This window comes from Silene latifolia, chromosome X (genome assembly GCF_048544455.1).
Source record: "Silene latifolia isolate original U9 population chromosome X, ASM4854445v1, whole genome shotgun sequence".
Taxonomy (NCBI): Eukaryota; Viridiplantae; Streptophyta; class Magnoliopsida; order Caryophyllales; family Caryophyllaceae; genus Silene; species Silene latifolia.
Window position 1 is genome coordinate 276,215,803 of NC_133537.1, and position 6,014 is coordinate 276,221,816.

Here is a 6,014-nt window from a genome sequence, read left to right on the forward strand (position 1 = left end):
ATTATTCCGTCTAGCTATAGACCGTCACATTTCACCTTGTACCTGCTTTAATCCGGACCAATCAGAATTCGACAACTTGCCCACCTACCCTCTTACACCCACCTCTAAATATCTCTTTTTATAAATCATTATTAATATTATTATTATAATTATCATTATTATTATTATTATTATTATTATTGTTGTTGTTGTTGTTTACCCGGTGAACCCCACCCTGCCATCCCCTTTCTTTCTTTCTCTCGTCTTCTTCCTCTAAAAGCAAACAACAACAAACACAGCAGCAGCGAGCACCATACGACACCATTTTCGCCCCCTTAAATCCCAGATTTCTCCCTTATTCCTCAACTAAATCCCCTAATTCTTACACCATTAGCTTCCCCTGTTCATTCTTCATCTTTTGAGGTAAGAAAGTATTGTTTTTGTGGTGATTTCAGTTTGACCCGTCTCATGAAAGTTCTGATTTTTAGCTCTTTTATCTCGTTTTCTTTCCTCTAGTTTAAGAAACTGAAGAACCGGTGAGAAGCTCATACTTTTTAGACGTTTTCTCGGAGTTTTGAAGGGCAAAAAGGTAACGGTGATAGGTTACTCGACAAAAACGTCGAAATTCCATCTTAAGTGTCGTGTTATGTGTCTTTGTTTTGATAAAGTTCCGTTCTTTACACCTTCCCTCATTTGTATGCTCGATTTTTATCTCGCCATTCTTTGTCTTTATGCTTATTTGGTTGTGTTCATGAAGATTTTGTGTCGAGGTTCCGTCTTAAAATAACGTTTAAATCGGGCTGTTTTACATGAATTTCGAGCTGCGTTAAGTTAAATTTGGTGAGTGTTATTCAGGTTTAGCTGCGTTTTACTTCCGTCTCAATCCTACTTTGTATCCCGTCTGAAAACTGAGCTGTGTGGGCTATTGATTTCATATTGAAACCGTGACAGGAGGGAGTCCGTGAGACTGTTTTGGGACAGGTGTGTATGAGTGGGCTTTAGCGGGTGTTTGTGGCTGTTCTTGGCTGATTTTGGGAGCGAGAGGGTGGCTGTTTGTGGTCTGAACAAGGGCCGTGTGGCTTGTCTCATCACGGCTAGCCTGAGCAGTGGCCTGCCCTTCCTAGCCAGCAGCCTAGCTTGGTCACGGTTGTTGGTAGGGACGTGAGTATGGCTGTCCAAAGTTCACTCTTTGAGTCGTGTCTGGTAGTTTGTTTGGCCTCTCATGCGTTTGTTTCAATCATTCAAATTTCCGACTCGTGTTTTATATTACATGACTCGTTAAATATCGCTCTTAGACATGTTAATTTATTTGGACTTGCCATAATTGATTCGTTGGGCTTGACATATTATATTTGTTGGGCTTGACATAATTTATTTGTTGGGCTCATTTGATTTAGTTTGTTGGACTTCAAATGATAAATTTATTGGACTTCACATGACAAATTTGTTGGGTCTCACATGATTATATGTTTGAATTTTACATGAGTATTAAGTTGGGTCTAACATATCTTGTTTGTTGGGCTTAATGTGATTTAATTGTTGGGCTCCTTATAATTTGTTTATTGGGCTCATAATTGAGTCACTTAAGTTGGTCACAATTTATCCCGTATATTTCATATAACGTAAATTGTTCATTATCACTTGTTATATTTTATTTAACCAGCATGTTAAATCAGGAAAATGGAATATCTATTAATATAAGACAAGTATGAATTATTATTATTAAATAGTTATTTGTGAAGAGTCATATCCTTGATATGCCTTGTATTGTCTGTTGTGAGAGTCTTGGTCTTATCGGATACTAGGGGTGAGCTATAAGCCCTCTAGTTGCGATATGATCGTCGGGATTGATGTTCTCATCCGTACTCATGGTGAGATGCAAGCCATGAGTATGAATGTGACATTAATGGTCCCGTGTCATATGATGTTTGCATGATCATTCTTACTCTTATTGTGACTCAAGTGTGACGTTTTACATTGTGTGACGACTTGACTTTCCTTTTTACCCCTTTCGGACCTTTGGTTACGAGTGTGTGCCATGTTTCCGGATTGGGTTATCTTTCCTCTTTCGGACCTTTGGTTACGGGTGTGTGCCATGTTTCCGAATTAGGATATCCTTCCGCCTTTTTTCGGACCTTTGGTTACGGGTGTGTGCCATGTTTCCGATTAGAGGTTACTCGACCTTTGGTTACGAGTGTGGTCTTGGATACGATTGGTATATCGTATGTCGAATAGGGTGACGTCAATCCCGAGAGTCTGGATCCAGGTTTAGACTAGGACCGTATTATGATCGTCGTCCTACCAGGAGGTTGAAGTCTAGGATGTAGTCTTGTGTGTGGTATCTCGGACATGCTTTAAAGGTAGCCTCTGAGTCGGATACTCCGTCTACACTTTGTGCCGGTCTTACACTTGTTGAGTCGTGTCAATATGAGTTGGTTGACTTTATTGTTCTATGTCGTTGATTGCATACTTATTCTGATGTATCATGCCTATTCTATCAAGAAAGTACCATGTCTATCTCATCATGATTTTCATTATATCTCCTTGTTCTCCATTTGTTCATACATGTTGCATGAATCTCCTTGTTCTTTACTGTTCACGTACGTTGCATAATCAATATGTTTAATTAAGTGTTTGTTTACTTGCATTTCGACATATTGTGGCTGAGAGAACCTTGAGTTACTCCCCACTGACTGTGGCGTTCATGTTTACATGAATGACAGGTGGTGAAGATGCTTACGTGGGGAAGGCGTGTGGGCTAGCGAGAACTAAACCCTCGGACCTTAGTTTCTAGTTTAGAAACCCCTTATATGTTTATTCGTGGGATATCTTTTCCCCGCCTTCTAGACTTGGGTTGTAATAACCTAAAATTGTCTATTTTTGTTTTGTTTCATTTCGTTTTGGCACCCGCGTTTTAATCTTTAACTTATAATAAAAAGTTTTTAAAATCTCACAATTTCCGCTTTAAATTTATTAGTTTTATTTTCCGCGTTATCGCGGGGTGTCAGAGTGGTTTCCACATTCGCCACTGTGGAGAGCATGTAACACAGTCTGTGCTTCTTCCTTGTCCAGGCACCGTAGGTGGGGGCCTGCTAGTGACTTTCTGAATAATATATCATCAATAAGAATGAATCTGGAGGCCTTTATTCTAAAAGCTCTTACTTCCTTCTTATCATCTGGTAGCTTGTTATGGCGCGCAGCCCGATCTAGGTAAGGTGTGCGCTGATCGTCGCTTTGGATCGGCCCTCGGTCGCGTCCGCCCTTTTGACCGAGAGCTCTCACCTTCCTCTCAGAATCGCTGACTTCCTTTTCGCTTTGCGGATCCTCCGATTCACCCCTATCTATTTCGTCCGCATTCCGGATAGAAGGTTCCAAAGACATGTGCGCTATTGGAATGCCGGGACACTCTGTTGGTTTGAATGTTTCCCCAGGGTTACTAGGGCCCGCTTCCACGTTCGATCTCTAGGGACCTGTTTAAGCTTGCAAGATTCGAATTTTTGTTTTAATTCCTTTGCTACTTTTAGGTATGCTATCATCTTCGAATCTCTGGCTATAAACTCATCATTCACGTGGTTGACTATTAGCAGGGAGTCACTGGATATGAGCAGGTGTCTGACCCCTGACTCCAGTGCTAGCTTCATTCCCAGTATCAAGGCCTCGTATTCTGTTTCATTGTTGGTTGCCTTGAATTCACATCTTTACTTGCGCTATCGATCTCCCGTGGTTATCGCAGAATTAGTCCTACACCCGCCCCCTTTGGTTGGAGGCTCCGTCGATATGCATCCGCGCACTTCGTCCGCTTGCTTCCTTCTAAAGTGAGGATCTTGGTATCGCGGATTCTCGGATGGCCGGATCAAGTCCGACACGGTCGGCCAAAGGCTCGTGATTTGGTTCTTTGTTCTAGGATCGTATTGGATGTCGTATCCACCGAGGTGTACCGACCATTTAGACATTCTTCCCGATTCGGGCTTCCTCATGATAGCTTTTAGCGGGTAGTTTGTCACAACATGTATGATGTGTGACTCAAAATAGGGACGCATTTTGCGAGATGCTACTACCAATGCTAGTACTAACTTTTCAAGGGATGTGTACTGGTCTCCGCCACAGCAAGAGACTTGCTTACGTAGTATACCGCTTCCGCTCCTTTTCTTGCTCTCGACCGGACAAAGACTCATCAAGCTACTATCTTTGTGAGCCGGTGTATAGGAATAATGGTTCACCCGGCTTTGGTTTTGTGACGGTGGCGGGTCTGCCGAGATAGTGCTTCGTGTCTCGAAGGCTTGCTCGTGTTCGGCGTTCCATTCGAACTTCGGCTTTTCCTTAGTACGTCGTAAAATAGCCTGCATTTGTCTGAAGATCTTGAAATGAACTTGTTCAGGGCTGCTACCTTTCCGCCTAATCTCGAACATCTTTAGGCTTCTCGGGTGATTCCGTGTGTAAGATGACTTTGATCTATTCGATGCTGGCTTCTATTCCTCTTTGAGTCACAATATAGCCCAAGAACTTGCCAGAAGATACCCCGAAGGTGCATTTAGATGGGTTTAGTTTCATCTTGTATTCCCTGAGGGTGCTGAATGTTTCTGCCAGATGCCGCATATTATCTTTGGCTTTTTCTGACTTTACCACCATGTCATCAATGTACACCTCCATGGTTCTTCCTATTTGCTCTTTGAACATGCGGTTAACCAGCCTTTGATATGTGGAGCCTGCGTTCTTTAGGCCGAATGGCATGACGTTGTTGCAATATATTCCTCTCTCGGACATAAATGTCGTCTTCTCTTGATCTGCAGGATCCATATTGATCTGATTGTATCCACTCCATGCGTCCAGAAATGTTAGCATCTCGTGTCCAGCTGTTGCATCTACCATTGCATCAATATGAGGCAGCGGGAATGGATCTTTAGGACATGCTTTGTTGAGAGCAGTGAAGTCCACACATACTCACCACTTCCCATTCTTTTTAGGCACCATCACTACATTAGACAACCATTCTGGGTATTTCACTTCTCTTATCTTCTTTGCTGTCAGCAGGCTGTCTACTTCTTGGTTCATTACCTTATTTCTTTCTGCTGCAAACTTTCTCCTTCTCTACTGGATGGGTTTACACTTTGGGTCCACGCTAAGCTTGTGTGTTATGATGGATGGATCTATGCCTATCATATCATCGTGTGACCATGCAAAACAATCCATGTTATCTTGTAAGAACTTGACTAGTCAGCCGTCGTAAGCTTTCGTACATCCCGCTCCAATGAGCACGGTTCTCTCTGGGTGCGGCTTGTCCGGGTTAATCGATCCAGCTCTTCTTCACGGGGCTCGATGTATTCGTCCCGGATAGGTCGCTTCAGTAATTGCTATGCGGGAGGGCGGGCAAGTGCACTTGAGTGCCTTCTTGTAGAAGCCTCTAGCTTCCTCCCGATCTCCTCTTATCGTTTCTACTCCCCATGGGGTGGGGAACTTTATGCACTGGTGATATGTTCAAGGGACCGCTTTCATCCGTGCAGCCAGGTCTTCCTAGGATGACGTTGTAAGTAGAGGGGCCATCTATAACCAGGCACCGACTTGCTTGTTGACTCCTCCCACATAGGTGGGGATGATTATCTCACCTAGCGAGTGGTTGTTTCTCCGCCTGAAGCCTACTAGCGGAATAGTCTTCTTCTCAGTAAATCCTTCTCTTTGAATCCCATGTTCTCTAAGGTTTTCAAAGATGATTAAGTTGACCGAGCTTCCCGTATCTACCAAGACCTTTCTTCTTTTGTGCAATTGGCCATTGACAAGGTGATAATAAGTGCGTCATGGTGCTCTCGTTCATCGTATGTATCTCCTTCATCAAAGCCGATGGCTTTGGCGAGATAATCGTGAGATATTCTCGCAAGAATTGGCCGGGTCTGTCTCCTTTGGTCTCGGTGGCATGCCTCTTAGCTGCTGAGTATGTCAGGCCGCTTAAGTCCGAGCGCTTTGTTATCACGTTTATAATTTTAGTGCATGTGGGTGGGTCTGCCGGCATTGGCGGAATCTACCTTATCCATTTGCTTGCC

The 6,014-nt window shown here is 43.3% G+C and overlaps 1 long non-coding RNA gene across 1 annotated transcript; it reads left to right on the forward strand.

Annotated features, from left to right (window-relative positions):
- The first annotated feature begins 293 nt into the window (after positions 1-293).
- Positions 294-2,929, forward strand: LOC141621831 (uncharacterized). Its single transcript, XR_012532713.1, has 3 exons — positions 294-402; positions 496-568; positions 2,703-2,929. It is a non-coding gene; the product is annotated as an uncharacterized LOC141621831 (long non-coding RNA).
- The last annotated feature ends 3,085 nt before the right edge of the window (positions 2,930-6,014 follow it).